At 40.9% G+C, this 16,621-nt stretch overlaps 1 protein-coding gene and 2 long non-coding RNA genes across 3 annotated transcripts in view; all 3 read left to right on the top strand.

Moving 5' to 3' along the window:
• LOC135478019 (kielin/chordin-like protein) overlaps positions 1-16,621 on the top strand; it is a 65,495-nt gene that overhangs the window by 20,187 nt on the left and 28,687 nt on the right. The gene's annotated exons all lie outside the window — the stretch shown is intronic.
• Positions 1,469-4,256, top strand: LOC135478029 (uncharacterized). The gene is made up of 3 exons (XR_010445249.1): positions 1,469-1,638; positions 2,329-2,387; positions 4,208-4,256. It is a non-coding gene; the product is annotated as an uncharacterized LOC135478029 (long non-coding RNA).
• LOC135478028 (uncharacterized) lies at positions 10,313-11,915 on the top strand. Its single transcript, XR_010445248.1, has 2 exons — positions 10,313-10,429; positions 11,384-11,915. It is a non-coding gene; the product is annotated as an uncharacterized LOC135478028 (long non-coding RNA).

Genomic DNA, 16,621 nt, shown 5'->3' with positions numbered 1-16,621 from the left:
ACCTCAAGCGAACATACGTACATACGTACAGCCATGTCGTAGCCTATGGAGCCCTCCGTTGCTTAGCGCGCTAGAGCAGCATAATGACCCAGGGGCCTCTCACCAATGCTGTCGCTGTGAGTTCAAGTCCAGCTTGTTCTGGGTTCCTCTCTGGCCGTACGTGAGAAATTCTGGCATCAACCTGCGGATAGTCGTGGGTTTTTCCCGGGAGCTGCCCTGTTTCCTCCCCAATAATGCTGGCCGCCATCATATAAGTGAAATACTCTTTAGTATGGCGTAAAACACCAATGAAATAAATAAGTAAAAAAATATAACCAGATAAGTAATTCATGTTTCATGAATTGGAGTCTCTCTCCATTTATAAATTTGTTGATTACTACTTCATTTCTGTCTAACTTATATGACCGGGGCCACCATCATAGTGGGAGAAAATCAAGAAAACCGCTGACTGGAGAGAAAGCCAACATGTGTTGGTAATAGCAAGGCTCAGTCCAGCTGGTTTTGTTGCTACCGACCAAGTTAAAAAATGAGATGTCGAAACTTTGATCAAATGGTTCATAATGACAGACCGATACACGTCGACAGAAAAAGTCGCAAGAGCCTCGCACGCTTATCGATATCATTTCCGACCATTATGGAAAATATGCTTAAAACAGAGGGGTTATCAAGGTTTTCCTTTTATTATTTCGCAAACTTTTTTCATTTCTCTTAAAATCATACTCTTTGTTGTAGAGTTCATTTTCATGTAACATTTAATTATGATAAGATAGTGCAATACTTATTTCTTTATTTGATTAGACATTTAACGTCACTCTGGAATTTAAAGTAAAAACGGTGTGCCCTGAGCAGTCTACAATACTTCCCGATAAAATTCTAACTTAACAATAAATCTGGCAATCTCATTGGCTTAGGTTCTGTCCACTGCTGTGAAGCTAAAAGCGCCTTAGGTGAACTAACAGGAAATGGGCCCAGGTGTCTGAGGGTCAAGTAGTCAACACACCAAACCACCCCGCACCCCAAGTCACAATAACTCACAGAGCCGTGTGCAAATCAATTCAGGTAAATGCTGTATTCAAGCTGCTCACAAGTTTGGGGTCAAGGCTTGAATAGGCACCAACCTTTACATGACGCTCACCAACTTAGTGATAAACAAATTTGTTAGGAAGCATGTCATGTCTTTTTAATATATACATTTTTAGGTCACTGAACGGCTTTTTAATGTGCCCTTGTAACTAGTATTTTTAACAGTACATCCTTATCTGGCTTACGCTACGTCACAGCCAATCAGAAATCTCCGAGGCAACGGTCAGAATGAAGACATTGTTGTGAAACTGACACGTCAAAGGCACATGAAATATCCTGTTCTGACGGCGCTACTTCAACACAAAAGAAAAATCTGACCTTTCATTTTTAAAATATTTAACGCACATGACATCTTAATGTAGCCTATACACGAAAGAATGAGATATGAATGGTGAAAATAAAGGAAGTGGCTCGTTCCAAGCTTTCCTCACCTTCAAAGGCAAAGGATTCATGAATATTCATTGATCACCAAGAAAAGTGTTTGTGGTAACGTTGAAAGTTTCACTTACAGTAAATCGGAGAACCTGTCAAGAATCCATCCGTTAGAACGCAAAGGTAAGGCAAACAACAACGTTGATATATGTCCATGTATAATTTGGGCACTATATGTATATGCATCGCACATTGCTGGAAGACGTTCTCAGATAGGAGGCCAGAATGATGTGAACTTGAACTCACAGTGACGGCACTGGTGAGAGGCTCCAGAGGAACTGTGCTGCGATAGCCCGCTAACCATCCGGCCACCTCGTTTTCCAATACAATCATATGGCAGTATGAATGGAGGGCAAGAGAAACCTCTGGTTGCCATTCGTCCTACTGCAGATGTAAGTACGCAGGTTAGTCTACTAACAGGCAATGGACGGTGATCTCCCCGAGGTTCTCTCGGCCTCGATTCATAAACCTGACAATCGGTAGGTTTATTTTTTTTTTAGTAAAAAAGCAGTTAAATAAATACATCCTATGTTTAAATATAGATTTGTTTTCTTAATTGTTGGTGGCCAGCACGCCAGGGTGGCACAATGACCCAAGAATCTCTCACTAATGCGGTCGATGAGTTCACGTCCAGCTTATGCTTTCTTCCGTTCAGGTCGTACGGGGGAAGGCCTGACTCTGCCCGGTTTCCTCCCACCATAATGCTGGTCACCGTCGTATCAATGAAATATTCGTAAAAACGGCGTAAACCACCAATCAAAAAAAATAAATATATACTAATTTATGTGCGTTGTTCTTTTTTCTTTTCTGCAGCCACACATCACAAACCATGGTTTTATTTCCTGTTATTGTTGTGCTACTGACAGTCGCAGGTACGATATCTATGAACACATACACGCAAAAGAGATTTCCTTAACTTTTTTATCCAAGAAGGCTTTTATTGCGCTGGATATTTTAATAATAGCTCCTTATTTATTTCATTTCTTGTTTGTATTCATTATTTATGAATTATCGCTATTCTTCATGCATTTCAATAGATCAAGCTATACTGTTGTTAAGCTATAGTTAACAACCACCATATGGCGATGTTGTAATGATGCATTTGACAAATCTGGGAGTTTTCAGTAACTCTTTATACAACCGAGTGACAACAGCCTACTGACTCGTGAATACGTCTGACCTGTTTTCCTACATGGAATTGTTAACAGAGACCAGCGGATCTTGATGTTTTCGGTTCATGACCCAGTAACTGTTGGTAGGTTCTGTTGTTGACATTGATTGTATCTAAATTAAAATTTTAGTGACGTCTAATAAATTTCAGATAATATGACTGCGTGTATTGTTTTTTTAATAATTCAGCTTAAGGCACGATGATACGAAGAGGTATAATCTTGTACCACGTGTATTTAAGCATTAACAAAAACGGCAGGAGTGAAACCTTGACTGGATTAGTCTGGTTAAGAACACCCAGGACATCTGTGCACAGTTGTTTAAAAGTGTATTAACAGTTAAGCTCAATATTAACTGTAATATAAAGTGCTAGTAGTTTTGTATTGGGCCTGTACCGGTATTTAGATTTAAGCCTGGCTTAACTTTTAGTACGCTTTTGAACAACCGACCGCTGTCTCGTAATGGATTGATCCAACACATCCAATGTCCCACCATTCCGCCTCGTGACAACAGTACACTTTATTCCACTCCCGGTGTAAGAAGTTGAGACGTCATGACGTCACAGAAAGATTGAACATTTTAACCGATGTGTTGAGCATCCGGTTGACCTATTTACAACAATACTGCTTATGATTGGTCAGTTGCGTTGTCTTGACTGACAGTTCGGAAAGGTTTATTGCCATGTTTGCGTGCTTAACACGGGGTTATAGGTTATATAAACATTCGTGTTTATTACATCAACATGGTGCTTTTAAGAGTTGCAATAAAAACGACATATATTCAAATAGTTATATTCTACCTGGAAACTTTTCATGGCTTACAGGTTGGTAATGTTAATGAAAATGGTATGACTAGAAAATCGACTGTTTTCTTCATCAGTGAAAACTGATGATGCCGTCTTTCATATGTATTTAATTTAGCTTTATTTGTTATTTATATTTCATTATTATTCCATGGAAATGGTGTTTTACGTTGTTTTAGGCTTGGAAGGCTCCTTCAGGGTCTAAGATTTGCATATGGTTGTCGGAAATGACATTCGTCTGATCGACTCCTTGTTTGTGTTGTCTAATAATATTCAGGATCAAGAAATTATTTTGGTTAAACGCTTTCTTGATTTCCTCTACTTCATGGCGTCCTCTGTTTGTTACAGTAGTTCATAAAGCTGTTGGCTGTTTCAGCCAGACGTCTCCAGTATTGCTGACTAACCTTGACCTTGATCCACAAGTAGTGCATGATAATCTATGTGTCGAAAAAGACATTCACATACCAGCCGTCAACCAAAATGAACGTTCTAGGTCAATAATAGCAAGCTCAGTTTACAAATCAAGGTTTAAGAAAACGGCCAAAGACGTGAGAAAGTAAAGTAAGGGCTTAACAGGGCTTCATACAAAGAGTAGCACTCGACAGTTTTCAATGATGATGGAAGGACGCAAGATATGTTCTAAACGAGTAATTGAGAATTAGTATGTTAGTCGTGTCGGGCTTTTTCCCGGCTAACTGTCGTGTTTTATCTTGTTTCCAGGCGCTGGTGCAGAGTCTGTTGCTAAAATCATCCCAGGTAGGTAACACAATCGATTCCATTAATTAATTCTATACTCTATAAGTTTACTTCGACTACTTTCGGAGCATATACATATTCAGTTATTTAGAGGTGGCCGAACTCAAGAGTATCTCACTTATACAACGCCAGTCAGGTGTGGGATGAAACCTGGCAGAGACCACGACTATCCGCAGGTTGCTGTCAGACCGTTCCTCGTACAGACGGAGAGGAAGTCAGCATGAGCTGGACTTGAACTCACAGCGACGGCATTAGTGACAGGCTGCTGGGTCATTCGGTACATGTGTGTACAAATTCACTGAATCCTTCCTAAACTGACTCCTTAACTTAACTGAGCACACATACTTTCGAACAATTGACTGTCTCTAGAAACGAAGGTTTCTGCACGTATGTTACAGTTACAGCCTGAAGTTATCATCTGGGCGATCATCTAGTTTGGACACCGAAACCAAAGGCGGTAACTGACTTACACAGTGGTTTCATTGTTTGGCAACAGTCTTTGGTTTCATGAAATCGCCGTTTTAGCGACTAAAGTTGGACGAATTTTTGTAAATATTGAAATTCACCGTAATTAATCCGTATGAGACGCACATGTATAGGCTTGTGAAACTATGTATTTCACTAATAGATTTGCGATATTGATGTGGTCTTATATGAAGCTCTTCAGATGTTGCCCGTTACACACGGAACCGTGACAATCTACATTGGTTTACGGCACACTTTTATTTCGTATTGTCATTTAGATTCGCATAAACCAATTTAGTAAGTTTTTCGAACAGGGTTTAGAGGTACCCAATAAGTTAACTTACTTTAGCCTGAAAGAATGCTGCAAATTTCTTTGTTTATATAGTCTTCAAACACTTTTTACCAGCAAAGCTTGATCTTTTGAGGGACGCAAGGAAAATGATATTTCTCAACACGGCTTTTACTCTCACATTTTACTGAACAAATCCTACAAGAAGCTTTAATAGATATTTCTGATTATTGCAAGCAGCAAATTTCCTTGAAAAATCAATCCAGTAGCTCGTGAAATTTAATCCGCTATACTGAAAATGAAAAAAAAAGTTTATCTTTAGTTGTTTAATTGGTTGAAACAAAGGACGCTATTATAGCAATAATAGCCAGCGAGGAGTATCCAATTGCTCAGATGGTAGAGAGCTACACTTCGGACGTAGAGATCGGATTTCAAATCCCGATTAGTGAAGCAGCCAGTGGTGTATTACCAGTGGAGTCTGCGAAATTAGTGCGTCACTTGAACACCCGTTACTCGTCACCTGAACACCTGTGATCCGCTAGCATACCGGTGGGTACGTAGGATGAATGACCCGCGGCAAACAATGAAGTCAGCGAATAATTCATGTCATACAGTATTCGTCTATTCACTGGGTTTCTTTTCCAGTATCATAACTGTGACCTCGGGGCAGTGCGGTTCCATCTCGTTATAAATCTGACCTTTGTAGCACATGTGTAAGAGGACAATTCTTGATTATGGCGTCAAGGGCCCATCAAATAATACAAGTTTTCTCCTAAATTATAGTTAATGTAAAGCCAACCGAAAGATGCAAGCCTAATGGTACATCCAGAAAGACACCACTCAGTTGAAATGTTTCAAACCCACCTCTTAATAAGCTCAAGATTGTTTGTAGAGGAAGTCAGTTCTGTTCCTTATTTTTTCTTGAACATGCAATCTCAGATTGTCCCCCTGACAAGCCTCGTGTCAACTGCTTTGTGGATCCGTGTTGGAGTGCCAAATGCCCAGCTGGGACAACATGCGTGTAAGTAATTGAGTTTTTCTCCACATCACAAAAATATTATATAAAATATAACAGGCGGTATCGTGTGTTAATGTGTATCAGTGTAGATAGAAAGTATTAAGATATCTTTACAAAGCAATAATGCATGGAACCTGCCGATGGTCGTGAGCTTCCCCCATGCTCTGCCTGGTTTCCTCCCACCATAATGCTGCCCGCTGTAAATGAAAACATTCTTAAGTATGTCCTAAAACACCAAATTTAAAAAATCAATAAAGGGAAGTTTTTATGCAAAATCCAAATTTTATTATGCTTGGTATTTCTCTACTACATGCTACGTTGAACTTCAACGGGCAAAAAATCAGAGACGCACGCTTCGGAACATACCTGCATTACAACACTCCATCTTGGACGACACCATTTCACACCAGGGGTTTGACAGATGTTCAGGTCATGAAATTCTTTAATCCAGACGACAAGAAACTCACGCCAGTTCATACATAAGACAACATTTATTTCTGGTGTTAATCTGTATGCATAAAAGAGCTGATTAAGAATTAAAGTAACACACAAAAACAAAATGATTTGCTGCCAACACAAACTTCACCTCCTCTGTTTTTTGTGTGTATTGGCCTTTCCATAACGCTCTTGAACAGGTGTTGACAGTGGGCAAGAGGCAGCAACAACATGGGGGGAGGATGGTTGTGTAATTTGCCCTTCGTTTGCGTCACTTTTGTGTGGAATAAATATGTAAAAGTTTAAAGTAGGTATAGCAGAATAGATATTTATACCCCGGACGTCTGCAACGTCTTGGTCTAAAATTTCAACTATTTCAAATTTACCGGTCTAAAATCAATATCAATGACTGGACAAAGAGTCAGTATTTCTTAAACAGACAAAACTTTCGTCGCTGAAATGTTTTCAACACATCTCCTGTCTCAAACTGCTTTCACATTTTGCAACTGTGTTTCTCCACAGAGCCAATTATTGCGGGGGATGTAATGCTGAGTGTAAACCCGGTAAGTCTTTGTTTTGATAATATTTTAAGTTTTATTTTTATCACTAATGGGTAGTTTAATTGAAGTAGCAGGGTCAAGATTTTTCAAAGAACAAACAACAACAACAACAACAAAACAACAACAAGTACATGTGTTCCTTCACCAATTTGCTCACTGTAACCTTCATTGGAGGCCACATGACTACAACAAGTCCATGTATTCCTTCACCCATCTGTTCACTGTAGCCTTCATTGGAGATCACATAACTACAACAAGTACATATACTTCTTCACCCATCTGTTCACTGTAGCCTTCATTTGAGACCACATGACTACAACAAGTACATGTAATCCAACACCCATCTGCTCACTGTAGCCTTCCTTGACGACCACAGATCCACAACAAGTACATGTATTCCTTCACCCATCTGCTCACTGTAGCCTTCCTTGGAGACAACATGACTGCAACAAGTACATGTAATCCAAAACCCATCTGCTCACTGTAGCTTTCCTTGGAGGTCACATTGCTACAACAAATACATGTATTCCTACACCCATCTGCTCACTGTAGCCTTCCTTGGAGGTCAAAAGGCTACGACAAATACATGTATTCCTACACCCATCTGCTGACTGTAGCCTTCCTTGGAGATCACAAGACTACAACAAGTACATGTATTTCTTCACCCATTTGCTCACTGTAACCTTCCTTGGAGGTCAAAAGGCTACGACAAATACATGTATTCCTACACCCATCTGCTGACTGTAGCCTTCCTTGGAGATCACATGACTACAACAAGTACATGTATTTCTTCACCCATTTGCTCACTGTAACCTTCCTTGGAGGTCCGATCGCTACAACAAGTACATGTATTCCTACACTCATCTTCTCACTGTAACCTTTCTTGGAGACCACATGACTACAACAAGTACATGTATTCCTTAACCCATCTGCTCACTGTAACCTTTCTTGGAGACCACATGACTACAACAAGTACATGTATTCCTTCAACCATCTGCTCACTGTAGCCTTTCTTGGAAACCACACGACGGTAACAAGTATATGTATTTCTTCACCCATCTGCTCACTGTAACCTTCCTTGGAGACCACATGACTACAACATGTACATGTGTTCCTACACCCATCTGCTCCCTGTAGCCTTCCTTGGAGGTCACATGGCCACAACAAATACATGTGTTCCTACACCCATCTGCTCCCTGTAGCCTTCCGTGGAGATCACATGACTAAAACAAGTACATGTAATCCTTCACCCATCTGCTCACTGTAACCTTCCTTGGAGGTCACATGACTACAATAAATACATGTATTTCTTCTCCCATATGCTCACTGTAGCCTTCCTTGGAGATCACATGACTAAAACAAGTACATGTAATCCTTCACCCACCTGCTCACTGTAACCTTTCTTGGAGACCACATGACTAAAACAAGTACATTTATTCATTCACCCATCTGCTCACTGTAGCCTACCTTGGAGACCACATGAATACAACAAGTACATATATTCCTTTACCCATCTGCTCACTGTAGCCTTCCTTGGAGGTCAAAAAGGTACAACAAATACATGATTTCCTACACCCATCTGCTGACTGTAGCCTTCCTTGGAGATCACAAGACTACAACAAGTACATGTATTACTTCACCCATCTACTCACTGAGGTCTTCTTTGGAGACCACATGGCTACAATAAGTACATGTATTCTTTCACCCATCTGCTCACTGTAACCTTCCTTGGAGACCACATGGCTACAACAAGTACATGTATTCTTTCACCCATCTGCTAACTGTAACCTTCCTTGGAGACCACATGACTACAACAAGTACATGTATTCCTTCACCCATCTGCTAACTGTAACCTTCCTTGGAGACCACATGACTACAACAAGTACATGTATTACTTCACCCATCTACTCACTCTGGTCTTCCTTGGAGACCACATGGCTACAATAAGTACATGTATTCTTTCACCCATCTGCTCACTGTAACCTTCCTTGGAGACCACTCGACTACAACAAGTACATGTATTACTTCACCCATCTGCTCACTGTAACCTTCCTTGGAGACCACATGACTACAACAAGTACATGTATTACTTCACCCATCTGCTCACTGTAACCTTCCTTGGAGACCACATGGCTACAACAAGTACATGTATTACTTCACCCATCTGCTCACTGTAACCTTCCTTGGAGACCACACGACTACAACAAGTACATATATTCCTTTACCCATCTGCTCACTGTAACCTTCCTTGGAGACCACACGACTACAACAAGTACATGTATTACTTCACCCATCTACTCACTGTGGCCTTTTTTGGAGACCACATGACTACAATAAGTACATGTATTCTTTCACCCATCTGCTCACTGTAACCTTCCTTGGAGACCACTCGACTACAACAAGTACATGTATTACTTCACCCATCTGCTCACTGTAACCTTCCTTGGAGACCACATAACTACAACAAGTACATGTATTACTTCACCCATCTGCTCACTGTAACCTTCCTTAGAGACCACATGGCTACAATAAATACATATATTCCTTCACCCATCTGCTCACTGTAACCTTCCTTGGAGACCACATGACTACAACAAGTACATGTATTACTTCACCCATCTACTCACTGTGGCCTTTTTTGGAGACCACATGACTACAATAAGTACATGTATTCTTTCACCCATCTGCTCACTGTAACCTTCCCTGGAGACCACACGACTACAAGAAATACATATATTCCTTCACCCATCTGCTCACTGTAACCTTCCCTGGAGACCACACGACTACAAGAAATACATATATTCCTTCACCCATCTGCTCACTGTAACCTTCCCTGGAGACCACACGACTACAAGAAATACATATATTCCTTCACCCATCTGCTCACTGTAACCTTCCCTGGAGACCACATGACTACAAGAAATACATATATTCCTTCACCCATCTGCTCACTGTAACCTTCCTTGGAGACCACACGACTACAATAAGTACATATATTCCTTCACTCCTAAACTTGACCGCCGTTACATAAGTAAAATATTCATCAACCAGTCAGTCAATCCATCTCTCATTGATATGGTGTGCATATGTGCACGTGACTAAGAGCGTCAGCAACTTGCCAAAGATGAAAGGTTTATCCCCGCACACCGATTTCATTCCACCCATAGAACTGAAAGCCACTAGTGAATTAGTGAATGTGAGTTAAAAGTTTGAAGAAGTGTCCTTTAAATAAATAAGTAAACAAATAAATAAATTGTAATGAAATCTTACACTGACGATCGGAGGAATGTTTTTGTTTTCAGATGGATGTTTTTATGGCGGTGTCTACCATGCAGTTGGTACTAGTTTCCCTGACATTTACAGCTGTAACACCTGCTTCTGCTCTGCAGGAAATATCGTAGGCTGCACGAAAATATACTGTAAGTTTTGGTTATGTGAAGATAAACATCAATAATCATCAGTAAATAGATGACGGTGTATAGACTTTTCCAAAGTTTGCAAATATGATTTGTTTTGTTTATTTATTTGATTGGTGTTTTATGCCGTACTCATGAATTTTTTACTTATACGACGATGGCCAGGATTATTGTGGGAGAAAACCATGCAAAGCCCGAGGAAACCAACACCCAACCGCAGGTTGCCGGAAGGCATTCCCGCGCACGGCTGGAGAGGAAGCCAGCATGAGCGGGGCTTGAACTCACAACGACCGCATTGGTGGGAGTCTCCTAGGTCATTTCTTGCAAATATGTAGAATTGATATGAAGACTGCAGCTGAAGCTTTTGGCCGCACAAAGATGATGTCCACATTTATTTATTTATTTATTTAATTGGTGTTTTACGCTGTACTCAAGAATATTTCACTTAAACGACGGCGGTCAGCATTATGTTGGGTGGATACCGGGCAGAGCCCGGGGGGAAACCAACGACCATCCGCAAGTTGTTGACAGACCTTCCCACGTACGGCCGGAGAGGAAGCCAGCATGAGCAGGACTTGAACTCACAACGACCACATTGGCTGGAGTCTCCTCCGTCATTGCTTGCAAATATGTAGAATTAATATGAAGACTGCAGCTGAAACTTTTGGCCGCACAGATATGATGTCCAGATAAAACTCCTGTACACGACGCAACATTTCCTAAACAGTACTGGGTACGGCTTTACACCTTATGGTACATCACAAAGGTCGTACGGCACACTGTGTGGACCATTTATTTCTTTTTTAAAATGCCTGAAAACATTGCATGGCTTTCACGACATCCTGTGCAGTGTTCCCTAATAATTTCTTAATCACAAGCGAAATTTTTGTTTCCTTCCTGAAATGTTGATTTGCATGAATCTACAGAACGTGTATACGGTTACCCTTATTATTACAGGTCCCCGATGTTGGTATAACGGACAGAAGTACAAGCCTGGGGACAGTTTTAAATCCACTGATGGATGCAACAAGTGCTGGTGCACATCAGACGGAACTGTGGGTTGCACGAAAAGGGCATGCTTAAAGCATACATTATCTTAGATGGGGCCAAGATTTGCGAGTTTTTCCTGCCGCATTAGAATGAGCAAGATGTGTGAAACACGTAAAGTTGCATTCTCGTATATAGACTAAAGGAAAGCTGTACAGAAACAGTTCCACTTTGATGAATGGTGCTGTGTAAGAGAAGCGTTTTTCCGACTCGCGGTGTTCGAGTAAATGAAGTCACAAAGTATAAGATCATAAAACCCTGACACGTTCATTGTTATAAGAAATGTTTTCTGGTAATACTTTTCTTTGCGGGAAACGGTAATGTAACCATTATGGTAAGAAAATTAAACAACTGTCCACAAGAAATGCCACATCATGCTTTCTTAAGCTGTTCGCAGCAATACTTACTGTATATGCTGTTAAAATAAAGCGACAAGAATGTCTTGTTTTGAGTGTCACTGGTGTAATTTCAGCTTGCACTTTGAACCTGCGTACTTATCACATGATTTGACTTCCACAGACGATAAATTCAAATAAATAGTGATCTCACGTATATACCGTAAACTCACTTATATACCGTGATCTCATACCGTGACATGCTATGATGCTACATTTACCGTGATCTCACTAATATACTGTGATCTCACTAATATACCGTGATTTCGCCTATACCTCGATCTCACCTATACTTTGATCTCACCTATACCTTGACTTGACTGACACTAACTGAACAAATACCGTAGTCTTACATGCACATTCGGTAATTTGGTTTGGAAATGTATGACCCAATATAACTTACACCATTATTCCATGATTTCCCCTTTTTATGACTCCATTTTAAAACACCATGATAAACCCAAGGATAAGGCAATACATCTGGGTGAGATCATAGTTTTGAGATGGTACAATTATCAGTGTGTGATCAGTTTTTAGAGATGGAGGTTTTTATACTTGATATCAATGTTAACAGATTGCTTGCTAGATAGAATCATAGATTATTTATTGTTCTGACACGGTTTCAAGAATATTACACTCCTGGTCAGCGCCAACCGACTACGGTAAGTAACTGGCGAACTTGTCCACACATTTTCAGCCACAAATCAAGTTCAGGGTGTATATTGGTTGACTTTATTTATTTATTTGATTGATCAGTATATAACTTAAACGACTTGAACTGAGGAGGGAAATTCGCAGGTTGCTGGCAGACTGGAGAGGAAACTGGCGTGAGCTGCACTTGAACTCATAACAATTGGGTGTATTGTTTGAAGAATGGATGTCCTTAGCACATAGTATGATAGGCGTTCTACACCGTACTCAAGAATATTTCACTTATTCTACGGCTGCGAGCATTATGGTTAGAGGAAACCGGGCAAGGAGTTCGGAAAAAACTCACGACCATCCGCAAGTTGCTGCCAAACCTTAACACCGACAGCAATGGTGAGAGGCTCCTGGGTCATTGCACCACACTGACAGGCAAACCGCCTCGGTCACAGAGCTCCCCCCCCCCTTTCTGCACTTCAAGATAAGAGAAATAGTCCTTAGGCCTAAGTGGCTTTACAACACAGGGGAGAGGGCCGTGAAGTGATCTAAACCCAGAGGAGACATGGTTGCCAGGTGATCGATTAACATAGGACATTGTGGTGAAGTAATCTAATAACATGGGAGAGATAGTGCTGAAGTAATCTAATAACATAGGAGAGACAGTGGTGAAGTAATCTAATAACATGGGAGAGATAGTGGCGAAGTGAGCAAAGAACATGAAACACATGCTCCTCAACTGGGCTAATAGCACAAAAAATACTACCGAGAAGTGGCCTAACAGCTTAGGAGACATGGTCGTGAAGTGGCCAAACATCATAGGAGACATGCTCTTGAAGTGACCTTATAGCACATGGTCGATTGTCGTGAAGTGACAACAAAGGAGAGTGATCGTGAAGTGATCTAACAGTATGAGAGAGATGGTCGTGAGATGGCCTGACAGCATAGGAGAGATAGTGTTGAAATGATCTAACAGCAAAGCAGAGATCGTCGTGAAGTTGCCTAGCAGCATAGGAGACATGGTCGTGAAGTGGCCTAACAACATAGGAGAGATGGTCGTGAAGTGACCTAACAATACTGGACAGAAGGAAGTTGAGTGACCTAACATCATAAGAGACATGGTTGTGCACTATCCCCGTCATGCTGAACGCCAAGCGACGAAGGTACAACTTCCTCTTTTAAGGTCTTAGGTGTGACTCGTTCCAGGGTTGACCCTGGATATACCGTTCCCGAAGCGGACGCTCCACCAACTAAACAGCATAAGAGACATGATCGTAAAGTGGCCTAACAACATAGGAGAGATAGGGATGAAGTGATATAACAACATGACAGAGATCGTCTTGAAATTACCCATTGGTCGTTAAGTAATCTAACATCATAAGAGAGGGGACCTTAAATGATGCAGCAACATAGGAGAGATGGTCGTCAAGTGATCTAACAACATAGGAGAGATGGTCGTCAAGTGATCAACATAGGAGAGATGGTCGTGAAGTGGCCTAACGACACAGGAGAAATGTTCCTGAAGGGACCGAACAACTCAGGAGAGATAATCGTGAAGGGACATTAGAGAATAGGAGAAGTTGCCGTAAAGTGATTTAAGAGCACAGAAAGAGTAGTCGTGAAGTGGCCTAATAACATTTGAGAGATGGTAGGGAAGTGATCAAATAACGTAGAAGAGATAGTCTTGAAATGATCTATTAGCATGAGACTTTCGCCAGCTGGTCTAACAACAAAAAAGATGCGGTAGTATTAGGAGATAATGTCTTAAGTGGCCTAACAACATGGAAGATATCGTCGTGATTTAACAGCATAAGAGACATGGTCTGACAATATCAGGTTGTTAGAGGTAGTGTCGAATAACAGAGACAGTCGTCAAATTACCTAATGGTCTTGAAGTGATCCAACAGCATAGCAGACATGGTCGTAAAAAGATCTAACAGCATAACACGGATGGTAGCGCTGCGATCTAACAGCATAAGAGACATGATCGTGAAGTGACCTAACAACATAGGACAGATGGTCGTGAAGCGATGTAACAGCATCGGAGAGATAACCGTGAAGTGATCTAACAACAGGAGAGATGGTTGTAAAGTTATCTAACACAATAGAGGAGATGGTCGTGAAGTGATCTAACAACATAGGAGAGATGGTCGTAAAGTGATCCACCAAGATAGGAGACATGATCGTAAAGAGATCTAATAGCATAAAAGAGACATGGTCGTGAGGTTGACTAAGAGCATAGGATACATGATTGTGAAGAGATCTAACAGCATACGAGAGATGATCATGCCGTGACGTATGAGTATGGGAGACATAGTCGTGAAGTGACTAAACAGCTAAGGAGAGATATTCGTGAAATGATCTAAAAGCATAGCAGAGATGGTCGTGAAGTGATCAACAGAGGAGAGACGATCGTGAAGTGACCTAACAGCGTGGCACCAGCATATGTATTTTAAATTGTGTGACAATCATTGCAAAAATATTCGTGAAGTTTACTGTGACTTCTTCTCCAGCTTTCAACGATGTGATCCGTCACGTAAGACACAGGTTCTATCCCGGGGACTGACAACGGCTAAAACCTGAGTATTTCCACTCTTTGTGTTGCTTACCTTGGCACGATGCAGTATGGATTGGTCAAGGTTCATGGTTCATTCAGTCGATGGGTATTTTGATGTATTCACGTACATGTAAATGACTTCAGTAGATGGGTATAATCACATAGAATGAATACGAATACAGGAAGAAAATGTATTTACATAGCTGGGTGTTGTAATATAGAAGCCATATTCACAATTATCATCAGACATAATGTTAATTCTTGGAAGAAAGTGAATACAACAACAACATTAGCTCATACTATTATATATGTCTAACACTTGAACGTCTACAGAGCGTGGTAATTAACATTCTTATCGACGACATTATACTACATATCCACAAAGATCAACAGCAGCATATTCGCGCATTTCTCAGTAATTTGTGAACAGACTTTATACTGTAAACCTAATGCCCAAGCGATTTGTCATTAGTGTTTACACTTATAATATTTATCCAAAATATGTATCACATAGCTTTTAACGTAAGGGAAGCAATCCGTCTTGGAATTTCTTCTCGCAATGTACCTGGTTTGATACGTTCATAATAACATTTACTGTCCTCAGGTGAAGCATTAACAGGAGTTTTGGATGAATTTACTTTCATAGGCAATTTAGGAGATTTTAATAATATGTTTTTTCAAACATAAGTTGTTTGAGCATCGTGTTATTTTAAGGTAAACTTCAAGATCGGGAGGGCTTTTATTTTGGCAATTATATTCTAACTAACTAATTGAGTAGCTGATTAATTACATGTTTTGGTCAAGAGCATAGAACACTAGAGCAGCGAAGACAGTGTGATAGACGTACAGTATGGAGAGAAAAACTAGAGCAGCGAAGACAGTGTGATAGACGTACAGTATGGAGAGAAAAACCAGAGCAGCGAAGACAGTATGATAGACGTACAGTATGGAGAGAAAAACTCGAGCAGCGACGACAGTGTGATAGGCGTACAGTATGGAGAGAAAAACTCGAGCAGCAACGACAGTGTGATAGGCGTACAGTATGGAGAGAAAAACCAGAGCAGCGAAGACAGTGTGATAGACGTACAGTATGGAGAGAAAAACCAGAGCATCGACGACAGTGTGATAGGCGTACAGTATGGAGAGCATATCAGAGCAGCGACGACAGTGTGATAGACGTACAGTATGGAGAAAAAAACCAGAGCAGCGACGACAGTGAGATAAACGTACAGTATGGAGAGAAAAACCAGAGCAGCGACGACAGTGTGATAGACGTACAGTATGGAAAGAAAAACCAGAGCAGCGAAGACAGTGTGATAGACTACAGCACAGACAGTAAAGGCAGAGTAACGATGAGAGTGAGACAGACGTACGGCATAGATAGAAAAAACAGAACAGAAAGGGCGGTGTGACAAACGTGCAGCGTAGACAGAAAACACAGAGCAGCGAAGAAATTGTGGTTGAAATGCTGCATAGCGAGAATAACCAGAGCAGCGACCACAGTGTATTAGACGTAGAGTGAGTGAGTGCTTGGGGTTTAACGTCGTACTTAGC

Source organism: Liolophura sinensis, chromosome 11 (assembly GCF_032854445.1).
Source record: "Liolophura sinensis isolate JHLJ2023 chromosome 11, CUHK_Ljap_v2, whole genome shotgun sequence".
Lineage (NCBI taxonomy): Eukaryota > Metazoa > Mollusca > Polyplacophora > Chitonida > Chitonidae > Liolophura > Liolophura sinensis.
Note: the sequence above shows the minus strand (reverse complement) of the source record. Positions and strands in the feature narration are given on the sequence as shown.